We start from the raw sequence: 17447 nt of genomic DNA on the forward strand, positions 1-17447 counted from the left end.
CAACAGATTACGTCATCTTCCCGTTCCAAACCTGCTTTTTTAGTTCTACTTCCTTGAGGAACAGAGAAACCCAAGGTATCACCGCCATCGGAACGAGGGTCAAGCTGGGCTCAAGTCTTTCACGAAACTGCTGGCCAGGCCCAACGTTCAAATATGGTTGGAGGAGGAATTTGTCATTTGTTCCGGCTGCCTGCGAAAGCTCGCACATGCTTCCTGAAGTACACTGGGATCTGCAACGTCGACCAACGAAGACTGGCAGACCGTCAGTGAAAAGGCACGGTCATGTGAAGTCCAGCAGGGTTCAGAAAGATGTCGTAGGAGGTCAAGCAGGGTTCAGAAAGAGGTCAGAGGAGGTTCAGCAGGGTTCAGAAAGAGGTCATAGGAGGTCCAGCAGGGTACAGAAAGAGGTCGCAGTAGGTCCAGCAGGGTTCAGAAAGAGGTCATGTGAAGTCCAGCAGGGTTCAGATAGAGGTCATGTGAAGTCCAGCAGGGTTCAGATAGAGGTCATGTGAAGTCCAGCAGGGTTCAGAAAGATGTCGTAGGAGGTCAATCAGGGTTCAGAAAGAGGTCAGAGGAGGTTCAGCGGGGTTCAGAAAGAGGTCATAGGAGGTCCAGCAGGGTACAGAAAGAGGTCGCAGTAGGTCCAGCAGGGTTCAGAAAGAGGTCATGTGAAGTCCAGCAGGGTTCAGATAGAGGTCATGTGAAGTCCAGCAGGGTTCAGAAAGGAGTCATGTGAAGTCCAGCAGGGTTCAGATATATGTCATGTGAAGTCCAGCAGGGTTCAGAAAAGTTGGTGCATTCATTTGTGTTCAGCTGCAATTCCGAGTACTTGTCAGAGGCCTTTGTGCGCGTGGCTCAGGAACGTGCACGTCTGCGACAACCGGAGACCCCTTCCGTTGATCACTCATTATTGCAGCACTAAAACATATCAGTAGTAGTGATAGCTAGGAGTCACATGGGCCAGTGGCGCAATGGATAACGCGTCTGACTACGAATCAGAAGATTGTAGGTTCGACTCCGACCTGGCTCAAAACTGATTTTGACTTCACTTTTAGCAATATTTAATGAAGTCGCGTGGTCGCTTTGCTTCTTCAACATATTTTCCTGAAGTCGAATTCATTGGAGTGGTAGTCCACCCCTTGGTGACGATTGAGTAACCTTGGTCACCTCTTTAAAATACAGTCGCGACCCTCGCGTCAAGGATTTGGCAACAGATTACGTCATCTTCCCGTTCCAAACCTGCTTTTTTAGTTCTACTTCCTTGAGGAACAGAGAAACCCAAGGTATCACCGCCATCGGAACGAGGGTCAAGCTGGGCTCAAGTCTTTCACGAACCTGCTGGCCAGGCCCAACGTTCAAATATGGTTGGAGGAGGAATTTGTCATTTGTTCCGGCTGCCTGCGAAAGCTCGCACATGCTTCCTGAAGTACACTGGGATCTGCAACGTCGACCAACGAAGACTGGCAGACCGTCAGTGAAAAGGCACGGTCATGTGAAGTCCAGCAGGGTTCAGAAAGATGTCGTAGGAGGTCAAGCAGGGTTCAGAAAGAGGTCAGAGGAGGTTCAGCAGGGTTCAGAAAGAGGTCATAGGAGGTCCAGCAGGGTACAGAAAGAGGTCGCAGTAGGTCCAGCAGGGTTCAGAAAGAGGTCATGTGAAGTCCAGCAGGGTTCAGATAGAGGTCATGTGAAGTCCAGCAGGGTTCAGATAGAGGTCATGTGAAGTCCAGCAGGGTTCAGAAAGATGTCGTAGGAGGTCAATCAGGGTTCAGAAAGAGGTCAGAGGAGGTTCAGCAGGGTTCAGAAAGAGGTCATAGGAGGTCCAGCAGGGTACAGAAAGAGGTCGCAGTAGGTCCAGCAGGGTTCAGAAAGAGGTCATGTGAAGTCCAGCAGGGTTCAGATAGAGGTCGTGTGAAGTCCAGCAGGGTTCAGAAAGGAGTCATGTGAAGTCCAGCAGGGTTCAGATATATGTCATGTGAAGTCCAGCAGGGTTCAGAAAAGTTGGTGCATTCATTTGTGTTCAGCTGCAATTCCGAGTACTTGTCAGAGGCCTTTGTGCGCGTGGCTCAGGAACGTGCACGTCTGCGACAACCGGAGACCCCTTACGTTGATCACTCATTATTGCAGCACTAAAACATATCAGTAGGAGTGATAGCTAGGAGTCACATGGGCCAGTGGCGCAATGGATAACGCGTCTGACTACGAATCAGAAGATTGTAGGTTCGACTCCGACCTGGCTCAAAACTGATTTTGACTTCACTTTTAGCAATATTTAATGAAGTCGCGTGGTCGCTTTGCTTCTTCAACATATTTTCCTGAAGTCGAATTCATTGGAGTGGTAGTCCACCCCTTGGTGACGATTGAGTAACCTTGGTCACCTCTTTAAAATACAGTCGCGACCCTCGCGTCAAGGATTTGGCAACAGATTACGTCATCTTCCCGTTCCAAACCTGCTTTTTTAGTTCTACTTCCTTGAGGAACAGAGAAACCCAAGGTATCACCGCCATCGGAACGAGGGTCAAGCTGGGCTCAAGTCTTTCACGAACCTGCTGGCCAGGCCCAACGTTCAAATATGGTTGGAGGAGGAATTTGTCATTTGTTCCGGCTGCCTGCGAAAGCTCGCACATGCTTCCTGAAGTACACTGGGATCTGCAACGTCGACCAACGAAGACTGGCAGACCGTCAGTGAAAAGGCACGGTCATGTGAAGTCCAGCAGGGTTCAGAAAGATGTCGTAGGAGGTCAAGCAGGGTTCAGAAAGAGGTCAGAGGAGGTTCAGCAGGGTTCAGAAAGAGGTCATAGGAGGTCCAGCAGGGTACAGAAAGAGGTCGCAGTAGGTCCAGCAGGGTTCAGAAAGAGGTCATGTGAAATCCAGCAGGGTTCAGATAGAGGTCATGTGAAGTCCAGCAGGGTTCAGATAGAGGTCATGTGAAGTCCAGCAGGGTTCAGAAAGATGTCGTAGGAGGTCAATCAGGGTTCAGAAAGAGGTCAGAGGAGGTTCAGCAGGGTTCAGAAAGAGGTCATAGGAGGTCCAGCAGGGTACAGAAAGAGGTCGCAGTAGGTCCAGCAGGGTTCAGAAAGAGGTCATGTGAAGTCCAGCAGGGTTCAGATAGAGGTCGTGTGAAGTCCAGCAGGGTTCAGAAAGGAGTCATGTGAAGTCCAGCAGGGTTCAGATATATGTCATGTGAAGTCCAGCAGGGTTCAGAAAAGTTGGTGCATTCATTTGTGTTCAGCTGCAATTCCGAGTACTTGTCAGAGGCCTTTGTGCGCGTGGCTCAGGAACGTGCACGTCTGCGACAACCGGAGACCCCTTACGTTGATCACTCATTATTGCAGCACTAAAACATATCAGTAGGAGTGAGAGCTAGTAGTCACATGGGCCAGTGGCGCAATGGATAACGCATCTGACTACGAATCAGAAGATTGTAGGTTCGACTCCTACCTGGCTCAAAACTGATTTTGACTTCACTTTTAGCAATATTTAATGAAGTCGCGTGGTCGCTTTGCTTCTTCAACATATTTTCCTGAAGTCGAATTCATTGGAGTGGTAGTCCACCCCTTGGTGACGATTGAGTAACCTTGGTCACCTCTTTAAAATACAGTCGCGACCGTCGCGTCAAGGATTTGGCAACAGATTACGTCATCTTCCCGTTCCAAACCTGCTTTTTTAGTTCTACTTCCTTGAGGAACAGAGAAACCCAAGGTATCACCGCCATCGGAACGAGGGTCAAGCTGGGCTCAAGTCTTTCACGAACCTGCTGGCCAGGCCCAACGTTCAAATATGGTTGGAGGAGGAATTTGTCATTTGTTCCGGCTGCCTGCGAAAGCTCGCCCATGCTTCCTGAAGTACACTGGGATCTGCAACGTCGACCAACGAAGACTGGCAGACCGTCAGTGAAAAGGCACGGTCATGTGAAGTCCAGCAGGGTTCAGAAAGATGTCGTAGGAGGTCAAGCAGGGTTCAGAAAGAGGTCAGAGGAGGTTCAGCAGGGTTCAGAAAGAGGTCATAGGAGGTCCAGCAGGGTACAGAAAGAGGTCGCAGTAGGTCCAGCAGGGTTCAGGAAGAGGTCATGTGAAGTCCAGCAGGGTTCAGATAGAGGTCATGTGAAGTCCAGCAGGGTTCAAATAGAGGTCATGTGAAGTCCAGCAGGGTTCAGAAAGATGTCGTAGGAGGTCAATCAGGGTTCAGAAAGAGGTCAGAGGAGGTTCAGCAGGGTTCAGAAAGAGGTCATAGGAGGTCCAGCAGGGTACAGAAAGAGGTCGCAGTAGGTCCAGCAGGGTTCAGATATATGTCATGTGAAGTCCAGCATGGTTCAGATAGAGGTCGTGTGAAGTCCAGCAGGGTTCAGATAGAGGTCATGTGAAGTTCAGCAGGGTTCAGAAAGAGGTCATGTGAAGTCCAGCAGGGTTCAGAAAAGTTGGTGCATTCATTTGTGTTCAGCTGCAATTCCGAGTACTTGTCAGAGGCCTTTGTGCGCGTGGCTCAGGAACGTGCACGTCTGCGACAACCGGAGACCCCTTCCGTTGATCACTCATTATTGCAGCACTAAAACATATCAGTAGGAGTGATAGCTAGTAGTCACATGGGCCAGTGGCGCAATGGATAACGCGTCTGACTACGAATCAGAAGATTGTAGGTTCGACTCCGACCTGGCTCAAAACTGATTTTGACTTCACTTTTAGCAATATTTAATGAAGTCGCGTGGTCGCTTTGCTTCTTCAACATATTTTCCTGAAGTCGAATTCATTGGAGTGGTAGTCCACCCCTTGGTGACGATTGAGTAACCTTGGTCACCTCTTTAAAATACAGTCGCGACCTTCGCGTCAAGGATTTGGCAACAGATTACGTCATCTTCCCGTTCCAAACCTGCTTTTTTAGTTCTACTTCCTTGAGGAACAGAGAAACCCAAGGTATCACCGCCATCGGAACGAGGGTCAAGCTGGGCTCAAGTCTTTCACGAACCTGCTGGCCAGGCCCAACGTTCAAATATGGTTGGAGGAGGAATTTGTCATTTGTTCCGGCTGCCTGCGAAAGCTCGCACATGCTTCCTGAAGTACACTGGGATCTGCAACGTCGACCAACGAAGACTGGCAGACCGTCAGTGAAAAGGCACGGTCATGTGAAGTCCAGCAGGGTTCAGAAAGATGTCGTAGGAGGTCAAGCAGGGTTCAGAAAGAGGTCAGAGGAGGTTCAGCAGGGTTCAGAAAGAGGTCATAGGAGGTCCAGCAGGGTACAGAAAGAGGTCGCAGTAGGTCCAGCAGGGTTCAGAAAGAGGTCATGTGAAGTCCAGCAGGGTTCAGATAGAGGTCATGTGAAGTCCAGCAGGGTTCAGATAGAGGTCATGTGAAGTCCAGCAGGGTTCAGAAAGATGTCGTAGGAGGTCAATCAGGGTTCAGAAAGAGGTCAGAGGAGGTTCAGCAGGGTTCAGAAAGAGGTCATAGGAGGTCCAGCAGGGTACAGAAAGAGGTCGCAGTAGGTCCAGCAGGGTTCAGAAAGAGGTCATGTGAAGTCCAGCAGGGTTCAGATAGAGGTCGTGTGAAGTCCAGCAGGGTTCAGAAAGGAGTCATGTGAAGTCCAGCAGGGTTCAGATATATGTCATGTGAAGTCCAGCAGGGTTCAGAAAAGTTGGTGCATTCATTTGTGTTCAGCTGCAATTCCGAGTACTTGTCAGAGGCCTTTGTGCGCGTGGCTCAGGAACGTGCACGTCTGCGACAACCGGAGACCCCTTACGTTGATCACTCATTATTGCAGCACTAAAACATATCAGTAGGAGTGATAGCTAGTAGTCACATGGGCCAGTGGCGCAATGGATAACGCATCTGACTACGAATCAGAAAATTGTAGATTCGACTCCTACCTGGCTCAAAACTGATTTTGACTTCACTTTTAGCAATATTTAATGAAGTCGCGTGGTCGCTTTGCTTCTTCAACATATTTTCCTGAAGTCGAATTCATTGGAGTGGTAGTCCACCCCTTGGTGACGATTGAGTAACCTTGGTCACCTCTTTAAAATACAGTCGCGACCCTCGCGTCAAGGATTTGGCAACAGATTACGTCATCTTCCCGTTCCAAACCTGCTTTTTTAGTTCTACATCCTTGAGGAACAGAGAAACCCAAGGTATCACCGCCATCGGAACGAGGGTCAAGCTGGGCTCAAGTCTTTCACGAACCTGCTGGCCAGGCCCAACGTTCAAATATGGTTGGAGGAGGAATTTGTCATTTGTTCCGGCTGCCTGCGAAAGCTCGCCCATGCTTCCTGAAGTACACTGGGATCTGCAACGTCGACCAACGAAGACTGGCAGACCGTCAGTGAAAAGGCACGGTCATGTGAAGTCCAGCAGGGTTCAGAAAGATGTCGTAGGAGGTCAAGCAGGGTTCAGAAAGAGGTCAGAGGAGGTTCAGCAGGGTTCAGAAAGAGGTCATAGGAGGTCCAGCAGGGTACAGAAAGAGGTCGCAGTAGGTCCAGCAGGGTTCAGAAAGAGGTCATGTGAAGTCCAGCAGGGTTCAGATAGAGGTCATGTGAAGTCCAGCAGGGTTCAAATAGAGGTCATGTGAAGTCCAGCAGGGTTCAGAAAGATGTCGTAGGAGGTCAATCAGGGTTCAGAAAGAGGTCAGAGGAGGTTCAGCAGGGTTCAGAAAGAGGCCATAGGAGGTCCAGCAGGGTACAGAAAGAGGTCGCAGTAGGTCCAGCAGGGTTCAGATATATGTCATGTGAAGTCCAGCATGGTTCAGAAAGGAGTCATGTGAAGTCCAGCAGGGTTCAGATATATGTCATGTGAAGTCCAGCAGGGTTCAGAAAAGTTGGTGCATTCATTTGTGTTCAGCTGCAATTCCGAGTACTTGTCAGAGGCCTTTGTGCGCGTGGCTCAGGAACGTGCACGTCTGCGACAACCGGAGACCCCTTACGTTGATCACTCATTATTGCAGCACTAAAACATATCAGTAGGAGTGATAGCGAGTAGTCACATGGGCCAGTGGCGCAATGGATAACGCGTCTGACTACGAATCAGAAGATTGTAGGTTCGACTCCTACCTGGCTCAAAACTGATTTTGACTTCACTTTTAGCAATATTTAATGAAGTCGCGTGGTCGCTTTGCTTCTTCAACATATTTTCCTGAAGTCGAATTCATTGGAGTGGTAGTCCACCCCTTGGTGACGATTGAGTAACCTTGGTCACCTCTTTAAAATACAGTCGCGACCCTCGCGTCAAGGATTTGGCAACAGATTACGTCATCTTCCCGTTCCAAACCTGCTTTTTTAGTTCTACTTCCTTGAGGAAAAGAGAAACCCAAGGTATCACCGCCATCGGAACGAGGGTCAAGCTGGGCTCAAGTCTTTCACGAACCTGCTGGCCAGGCCCAACGTTCAAATATGGTTGGAGGAGGAATTTGTCATTTGTTCCGGCTGTCTGCGAAAGCTCGCCCATGCTTCCTGAAGTACACTGGGATCTGCAACGTCGACCAACGAAGACTGGCAGACCGTCAGTGAAAAGGCACGGTCATGTGAAGTCCAGCAGGGTTCAGAAAGATGTCGTAGGAGGTCAAGCAGGGTTCAGAAAGAGGTCAGAGGAGGTTCAGCAGGGTTCAGAAAGAGGTCATAGGAGGTCCAGCAGGGTACAGAAAGAGGTCGCAGTAGGTCCAGCAGGGTTCAGAAAGAGGTCATGTGAAGTCCAGCAGGGTTCAGATAGAGGTCATGTGAAGTCCAGCAGGGTTCAGATAGAGGTCATGTGAAGTCCAGCAGGGTTCAGAAAGATGTCGTAGGAGGTCAATCAGGGTTCAGAAAGAGGTCAGAGGAGGTTCAGCGGGGTTCAGAAAGAGGTCATAGGAGGTCCAGCAGGGTACAGAAAGAGGTCGCAGTAGGTCCAGCAGGGTTCAGAAAGAGGTCATGTGAAGTCCAGCAGGGTTCAGATAGAGGTCGTGTGAAGTCCAGCAGGGTTCAGAAAGGAGTCATGTGAAGTCCAGCAGGGTTCAGATATATGTCATGTGAAGTCCAGCAGGGTTCAGAAAAGTTGGTGCATTCATTTGTGTTCAGCTGCAATTCCGAGTACTTGTCAGAGGCCTTTGTGCGCGTGGCTCAGGAACGTGCACGTCTGCGACAACCGGAGACCCCTTACGTTGATCACTCATTATTGCAGCACTAAAACATATCAGTAGGAGTGATAGCTAGTAGTCACATGGGCCAGTGGCGCAATGGATAACGCGTCTGACTACGAATCAGAAGATTGTAGGTTCGACTCCTACCTGGCTCAAAACTGATTTTGACTTCACTTTTAGCAATATTTAATGAAGTCGCGTGGTCGCTTTGCTTCTTCAACATATTTTCCTGAAGTCGAATTCATTGGAGTGGTAGTCCACCCCTTGGTGACGATTGAGTAACCTTGGTCACCTCTTTAAAATACAGTCGCGACCCTCGCGTCAAGGATTTGGCAACAGATTACGTCATCTTCCCGTTCCAAATCTGCTTTTTTAGTTCTACTTCCTTGAGGAACAGAGAAACCCAAGGTATCACCGCCATCGGAACGAGGGTCAAGCTGGGCTCAAGTCTTTCACGAACCTGCTGGCCAGGCCCAACGTTCAAATATGGTTGGAGGAGGAATTTGTCATTTGTTCCGGCTGCCTGCGAAAGCTCGCCCATGCTTCCTGAAGTACACTGGGATCTGCAACGTCGACCAACGAAGACTGGCAGACCGTCAGTGAAAAGGCACGGTCATGTGAAGTCCAGCAGGGTTCAGAAAGATGTCGTAGGAGGTCAAGCAGGGTTCAGAAAGAGGTCAGAGGAGGTTCAGCAGGGTTCAGAAAGAGGTCATAGGAGGTCCAGCAGGGTACAGAAAGAGGTCGCAGTAGGTCCAGCAGGGTTCAGAAAGAGGTCATGTGAAGTCCAGCAGGGTTCAGATAGAGGTCATGTGAAGTCCAGCAGGGTTCAAATAGAGGTCATGTGAAGTCCAGCAGGGTTCAGAAAGATGTCGTAGGAGGTCAATCAGGGTTCAGAAAGAGGTCAGAGGAGGTTCAGCAGGGTTCAGAAAGAGGTCATAGGAGGTCCAGCAGGGTACAGAAAGAGGTCGCAGTAGGTCCAGCAGGGTTCAGATATATGTCATGTGAAGTCCAGCATGGTTCAGATAGAGGTCGTGTGAAGTCCAGCAGGGTTCAGATAGAGGTCATGTGAAGTTCAGCAGGGTTCAGAAAGAGGTCATGTGAAGTCCAGCAGGGTTCAGAAAAGTTGGTGCATTCATTTGTGTTCAGCTGCAATTCTGAGTACTTGTCAGAGGCCTTTGTGCGCGTGGCTCAGGAACGTGCACGTCTGCGACAACCGGAGACCCCTTACGTTGATCACTCATTATTGCAGCACTAAAACATATCAGTAGGAGTGATAGCTAGTAGTCACATGGGCCAGTGGCGCAATGGATAACGCGTCTGACTACGAATCAGAAGATTGTAGGTTCGACTCCTACTTGGCTCAAAACTGATTTTGATTTCACTTTTAGCAATATTTAATGAAGTCGCGTGGTCGCTTTGCTTCTTCAACATATTTTCCTGAGGTCGAATTCATTGGAGTGGTAGTCCACCCCTTGGTGACGATTGAGTAACCTTGGTCACCTCTTTAAAATACAGTCGCGACCCTCGCGTCAAGGATTTGGCAACAGATTACGTCATCTTCCCGTTCCAAACCTGCTTTTTTCGTTCTACTTCCTTGAGGAACAGAGAAACCCAAGGTATCACCGCCATCGGAACGAGGGTCAAGCTGGGCTCAAGTCTTTCACGAACCTGCTGGCCAGGCCCAACGTTCAAATATGGTTGGAGGAGGAATTTGTCATTTGTTCCGGCTGCCTGCGAAAGCTCGCCCATGCTTCCTGAAGTACACTGGGATCTGCAACGTCGACCAACGAAGACTGGCAGACCGTCAGTGAAAAGGCACGGTCATGTGAAGTCCAGCAGGGTTCAGAAAGATGTCGTAGGAGGTCAAGCAGGGTTCAGAAAGAGGTCAGAGGAGGTTCAGCAGGGTTCAGAAAGAGGTCATAGGAGGTCCAGCAGGGTACAGAAAGAGGTCGCAGTAGGTCCAGCAGGGTTCAGAAAGAGGTCATGTGAAGTCCAGCAGGGTTCAGATAGAGGTCATGTGAAGTCCAGCAGGGTTCAGATAGAGGTCATGTGAAGTCCAGCAGGGTTCAGAAAGATGTCGTAGGAGGTCAATCAGGGTTCAGAAAGAGGTCAGAGGAGGTTCAGCAGGGTTCAGAAAGAGGTCATAGGAGGTCCAGCAGGGTACAGAAAGAGGTCGCAGTAGGTCCAGCAGGGTTCAGAAAGAGGTCATGTGAAGTCCAGCAGGGTTCAGATAGAGGTCGTGTGAAGTCCAGCAGGGTTCAGAAAGGAGTCATGTGAAGTCCAGCAGGGTTCAGATATATGTCATGTGAAGTCCAGCAGGGTTCAGAAAAGTTGGTGCATTCATTTGTGTTCAGCTGCAATTCCGAGTACTTGTCAGAGGCCTTTGTGCGCGTGGCTCAGGAACGTGCACGTCTGCGACAACCGGAGACCCCTTACGTTGATCACTCATTATTGCAGCACTAAAACATATCAGTAGGAGTGATAGCTAGGAGTCACATGGGCCAGTGGCGCAATGGATAACGCGTCTGACTACGAATCAGAAGATTGTAGGTTCGACTCCGACCTGGCTCAAAACTGATTTTGACTTCACTTTTAGCAATATTTAATGAAGTCGCGTGGTCGCTTTGCTTCTTCAACATATTTTCCTGAAGTCGAATTCATTGGAGTGGTAGTCCACCCCTTGGTGACGATTGAGTAACCTTGGTCACCTCTTTAAAATACAGTCGCGACCCTCGCGTCAAGGATTTGGCAACAGATTACGTCATCTTCCCGTTCCAAACCTGCTTTTTTAGTTCTACTTCCTTGAGGAACAGAGAAACCCAAGGTATCACCGCCATCGGAACGAGGGTCAAGCTGGGCTCAAGTCTTTCACGAACCTGCTGGCCAGGCCCAACGTTCAAATATGGTTGGAGGAGGAATTTGTCATTTGTTCCGGCTGCCTGCGAAAGCTCGCACATGCTTCCTGAAGTACACTGGGATCTGCAACGTCGACCAACGAAGACTGGCAGACCGTCAGTGAAAAGGCACGGTCATGTGAAGTCCAGCAGGGTTCAGAAAGATGTCGTAGGAGGTCAAGCAGGGTTCAGAAAGAGGTCAGAGGAGGTTCAGCAGGGTTCAGAAAGAGGTCATAGGAGGTCCAGCAGGGTACAGAAAGAGGTCGCAGTAGGTCCAGCAGGGTTCAGAAAGAGGTCATGTGAAGTCCAGCAGGGTTCAGATAGAGGTCATGTGAAGTCCAGCAGGGTTCAGATAGAGGTCATGTGAAGTCCAGCAGGGTTCAGAAAGATGTCGTAGGAGGTCAATCAGGGTTCAGAAAGAGGTCAGAGGAGGTTCAGCAGGGTTCAGAAAGAGGTCATAGGAGGTCCAGCAGGGTACAGAAAGAGGTCGCAGTAGGTCCAGCAGGGTTCAGAAAGAGGTCATGTGAAGTCCAGCAGGGTTCAGATAGAGGTCGTGTGAAGTCCAGCAGGGTTCAGAAAGGAGTCATGTGAAGTCCAGCAGGGTTCAGATATATGTCATGTGAAGTCCAGCAGGGTTCAGAAAAGTTGGTGCATTCATTTGTGTTCAGCTGCAATTCCGAGTACTTGTCAGAGGCCTTTGTGCGCGTGGCTCAGGAACGTGCACGTCTGCGACAACCGGAGACCCCTTACGTTGATCACTCATTATTGCAGCACTAAAACATATCAGTAGGAGTGATAGCTAGGAGTCACATGGGCCAGTGGCGCAATGGATAACGCGTCTGACTACGAATCAGAAGATTGTAGGTTCGACTCCGACCTGGCTCAAAACTGATTTTGACTTCACTTTTAGCAATATTTAATGAAGTCGCGTGGTCGCTTTGCTTCTTCAACATATTTTCCTGAAGTCGAATTCATTGGAGTGGTAGTCCACCCCTTGGTGACGATTGAGTAACCTTGGTCACCTCTTTAAAATACAGTCGCGACCCTCGCGTCAAGGATTTGGCAACAGATTACGTCATCTTCCCGTTCCAAACCTGCTTTTTTAGTTCTACTTCCTTGAGGAACAGAGAAACCCAAGGTATCACCGCCATCGGAACGAGGGTCAAGCTGGGCTCAAGTCTTTCACGAACCTGCTGGCCAGGCCCAACGTTCAAATATGGTTGGAGGAGGAATTTGTCATTTGTTCCGGCTGCCTGCGAAAGCTCGCACATGCTTCCTGAAGTACACTGGGATCTGCAACGTCGACCAACGAAGACTGGCAGACCGTCAGTGAAAAGGCACGGTCATGTGAAGTCCAGCAGGGTTCAGGAAGATGTCGTAGGAGGTCAAGCAGGGTTCAGAAAGAGGTCAGAGGAGGTTCAGCAGGGTTCAGAAAGAGGTCATAGGAGGTCCAGCAGGGTACAGAAAGAGGTCGCAGTAGGTCCAGCAGGGTTCAGAAAGAGGTCATGTGAAGTCCAGCAGGGTTCAGATAGAGGTCATGTGAAGTCCAGCAGGGTTCAGATAGAGGTCATGTGAAGTCCAGCAGGGTTCAGAAAGATGTCGTAGGAGGTCAATCAGGGTTCAGAAAGAGGTCAGAGGAGGTTCAGCAGGGTTCAGAAAGAGGTCATAGGAGGTCCAGCAGGGTACAGAAAGAGGTCGCAGTAGGTCCAGCAGGGTTCAGAAAGAGGTCATGTGAAGTCCAGCAGGGTTCAGATAGAGGTCGTGTGAAGTCCAGCAGGGTTCAGAAAGGAGTCATGTGAAGTCCAGCAGGGTTCAGATATATGTCATGTGAAGTCCAGCAGGGTTCAGAAAAGTTGGTGCATTCATTTGTGTTCAGCTGCAATTCCGAGTACTTGTCAGAGGCCTTTGTGCGCGTGGCTCAGGAACGTGCACGTCTGCGACAACCGGAGACCCCTTACGTTGATCACTCATTATTGCAGCACTAAAACATATCAGTAGGAGTGATAGCTAGTAGTCACATGGGCCAGTGGCGCAATGGATAACGCGTCTGACTACGAATTAGAAGATTGTAGGTTCGACTCCTACTTGGCTCAAAACTGATTTTGATTTCACTTTTAGCAATATTCAATGAAGTCGCGTGGTCGCTTTGCTTCTTCAACATATTTTCCTGAAGTCGAATTCATTGGAGTGGTAGACCACCCCTTGGTGACGATTGAGTAACCTTGGTCACCTCTTTAAAATACAGTCGCGACCCTCGCGTCAAGGATTTGGCAACAGATTACGTCATCTTCCCGTTCCAAACCTGCTTTTTTCGTTCTACTTCCTTGAGGAACAGAGAAACCCAAGGTATCACCGCCATCGGAACGAGGGTCAAGCTGGGCTCAAGTCTTTCACGAACCTGCTGGCCAGGCCCAACGTTCAAATATGGTTGGAGGAGGAATTTGTCATTTGTTCCGGCTGCCTGCGAAAGCTCGCCCATGCTTCCTGAAGTACACTGGGATCTGCAACGTCGACCAACGAAGACTGGCAGACCGTCAGTGAAAAGGCACGGTCATGTGAAGTCCAGCAGGGTTCAGAAAGATGTCGTAGGAGGTCAAGCAGGGTTCAGAAAGAGGTCAGAGGAGGTTCAGCAGGGTTCAGAAAGAGGTCATAGGAGGTCCAGCAGGGTACAGAAAGAGGTCACAGTAGGTCCAGCAGGGTTCAGAAAGAGGTCATGTGAAGTCCAGCAGGGTTCAGATAGAGGTCATGTGAAGTCCAGCAGGGTTCAGATAGAGGTCATGTGAAGTCCAGCAGGGTTCAGAAAGATGTCGTAGGAGGTCAATCAGGGTTCAGAAAGAGGTCAGAGGAGGTTCAGCAGGGTTCAGAAAGAGGTCATAGGAGGTCCAGCAGGGTACAGAAAGAGGTCGCAGTAGGTCCAGCAGGGTTCAGAAAGAGGTCATGTGAAGTCCAGCAGGGTTCAGATAGAGGTCATGTGAAGTCCAGCAGGGTTCAGAAAGGAGTCATGTGAAGTCCAGCAGGGTTCATATATATGTCATGTGAAGTCCAGCAGGGTTCAGAAAAGTTGGTGCATTCATTTGTGTTCAGCTGCAATTCCGAGTACTTGTCAGAGGCCTTTGTGCGCGTGGCTCAGGAACGTGCACGTCTGCGACAACCGGAGACCCCTTCCGTTGATCACTCATTATTGCAGCACTAAAACATATCAGTAGGAGTGATAGTTAGTAGTCACATGGGCCAGTGGCGCAATGGATAACGCGTCTGACTACGAATCAGAAGATTGTAGGTTCGACTCCGACCTGGCTCAAAACTGATTTTGACTTCACTTTTAGCAATATTTAATGAAGTCGCGTGGTCGCTTTGCTTCTTCAACATATTTTCCTGAAGTCGAATTCATTGGAGTGGTAGTCCACCCCTTGGTGACGATTGAGTAACCTTGGTCACCTCTTTAAAATACAGTCGCGACCCTCGCGTCAAGGATTTGGCAACAGATTACGTCATCTTCCCGTTCCAAACCTGCTTTTTTAGTTCTACTTCCTTGAGGAACAGAGAAACCCAAGGTATCACCGCCATCGGAACGAGGGTCAAGCTGGGCTCAAGTCTTTCACGAACCTGCTGGCCAGGCCCAACGTTCAAATATGGTTGGAGGAGGAATTTGTCATTTGTTCCGGCTGCCTGCGAAAGCTCGCACATGCTTCCTGAAGTACACTGGGATCTGCAACGTCGACCAACGAAGACTGGCAGACCGTCAGTGAAAAGGCACGGTCATGTGAAGTCCAGCAGGGTTCAGAAAGATGTCGTAGGAGGTCAAGCAGGGTTCAGAAAGAGGTCAGAGGAGGTTCAGCAGGGTTCAGAAAGAGGTCATAGGAGGTCCAGCAGGGTACAGAAAGAGGTCGCAGTAGGTCCAGCAGGGTTCAGAAAGAGGTCATGTGAAGTCCAGCAGGGTTCAGATAGAGGTCATGTGAAGTCCAGCAGGGTTCAGATAGAGGTCATGTGAAGTCCAGCAGGGTTCAGAAAGATGTCGTAGGAGGTCAATCAGGGTTCAGAAAGAGGTCAGAGGAGGTTCAGCAGGGTTCAGAAAGAGGTCATAGGAGGTCCAGCAGGGTACAGAAAGAGGTCGCAGTAGGTCCAGCAGGGTTCAGAAAGAGGTCATGTGAAGTCCAGCAGGGTTCAGATAGAGGTCGTGTGAAGTCCAGCAGGGTTCAGAAAGGAGTCATGTGAAGTCCAGCAGGGTTCAGATATATGTCATGTGAAGTCCAGCAGGGTTCAGAAAAGTTGGTGCATTCATTTGTGTTCAGCTGCAATTCCGAGTACTTGTCAGAGGCCTTTGTGCGCGTGGCTCAGGAACGTGCACGTCTGCGACAACCGGAGACCCCTTACGTTGATCACTCATTATTGCAGCACTAAAACATATCAGTAGGAGTGATAGCTAGTAGTCACATGGGCCAGTGGCGCAATGGATAACGCATCTGACTACGAATCAGAAGATTGTAGATTCGACTCCTACCTGGCTCAAAACTGATTTTGACTTCACTTTTAGCAATATTTAATGAAGTCGCGTGGTCGCTTTGCTTCTTCAACATATTTTCCTGAAGTCGAATTCATTGGAGTGGTAGTCCACCCCTTGGTGACGATTGAGTAACCTTGGTCACCTCTTTAAAATACAGTCGCGACCCTCGCGTCAAGGATTTGGCAACAGATTACGTCATCTTCCCGTTCCAAACCTGCTTTTTTAGTTCTACTTCCTTGAGGAACAGAGAAACCCAAGGTATCACCGCCATCGGAACGAGGGTCAAGCTGGGCTCAAGTCTTTCACGAACCTGCTGGCCAGGCCCAACGTTCAAATATGGTTGGAGGAGGAATTTGTCATTTGTTCCGGCTGCCTGCGAAAGCTCGCCCATGCTTCCTGAAGTACACTGGGATCTGCAACGTCGACCAACGAAGACTGGCAGACCGTCAGTGAAAAGGCACGGTCATGTGAAGTCCAGCAGGGTTCAGAAAGATGTCGTAGGAGGTCAAGCAGGGTTCAGAAAGAGGTCATAGGAGGTCCAGCAGGGTACAGAAAGAGGTCGCAGTCGGTCCAGCAGGGTTCAGAAAGAGGTCATGTGAAGTCCAGCAGGGTTCAGATAGAGGTCATGTGAAGTCCAGCAGGGTTCAAATAGAGGTCATGTGAAGTCCAGCAGGGTTCAGAAAGATGTCGTAGGAGGTCAATCAGGGTTCAGAAAGAGGTCAGAGGAGGTTCAGCAGGGTTCAGAAAGAGGTCATAGGAGGTCCAGCAGGGTACAGAAAGAGGTCGCAGTAGGTCCAGCAGGGTTCAGATATATGTCATGTGAAGTCCAGCATGGTTCAGATAGAGGTCGTGTGAAGTCCAGCAGGGTTCAGATAGAGGTCATGTGAAGTTCAGCAGGGTTCAGAAAGAGGTCATGTGAAGTCCAGCAGGGTTCAGAAAAGTTGGTGCATTCATTTGTGTTCAGCTGCAATTCCGAGTACTTGTCAGAGGCCTTTGTGCGCGTGGCTCAGGAACGTGCACGTCTGCGACAACCGGAGACCCCTTACGTTGATCACTCATTATTGCAGCACTAAAACATATCAGTAGGAGTGATAGCTAGTAGTCACATGGGCCAGTGGCGCAATGGATAACACGTCTGACTACGAATCAGAAGATTGTAGGTTCGACTCCTACTTGGCTCAAAACTGATTTTGATTTCACTTTTAGCAATATTCAATGAAGTCGCGTGGTCGCTTTGCTTCTTCAACATATTTTCCTGAAGTCGAATTCATTGGAGTGGTAGTCCACCCCTTGGTGACGATTGAGTAACCTTGGTCACCTCTTTAAAATACAGTCGCGACCCTCGCGTCAAGGATTTGGCAACAGATTACGTCATCTTCCCGTTCCAAACCTGCTTTTTTCGATCTACTTCCTTGAGGAACAGAGAAACCCAAGGTATCACCGCCATCGGAACGAGGGTCAAGCTGGGCTCAAGTCTTTCACGAACCTGCTGGCCAGGCCCAACGTTCAAATATGGTTGGAGGAGGAATTTGTCATTTGTTCCGGCTGCCTGCGAAAGCTCGCCCATGCTTCCTGAAGTACACTGGGATCTGCAACGTCGACCAACGAAGACTGGCAGACCGTCAGTGAAAAGGCACGGTCATGTGAAGTCCAGCAGGGTTCAGAAAGATGTCGTAGGAGGTCAAGCAGGGTTCAGAAAGAGGTCAGAGGAGGTTCAGCAGGGTTCAGAAAGAGGTCATAGGAGGTCCAGCAGGGTACAGAAAGAGGTCGCAGTAGGTCCAGCAGGGTTCAGAAAGAGGTCATGTGAAGTCCAGCAGGGTTCAGAAAGAGGTCATGTGAAGTCCAGCAGGGTTCAGATAGAGGTCATGTGAAGTCCAGCAGGGTTCAGAAAGATGTCGTAGGAGGTCAATCAGGGTTCAGAAAGAGGTCAGAGGAGGTTCAGCAGGGTTCAGAAAGAG

This window comes from Myxine glutinosa, chromosome 9 (genome assembly GCF_964187855.1).
Source record: "Myxine glutinosa chromosome 9, kmMyxGlut1.1, whole genome shotgun sequence".
In the NCBI taxonomy this organism is placed as follows: Eukaryota; Metazoa; Chordata; class Myxini; order Myxiniformes; family Myxinidae; genus Myxine; species Myxine glutinosa.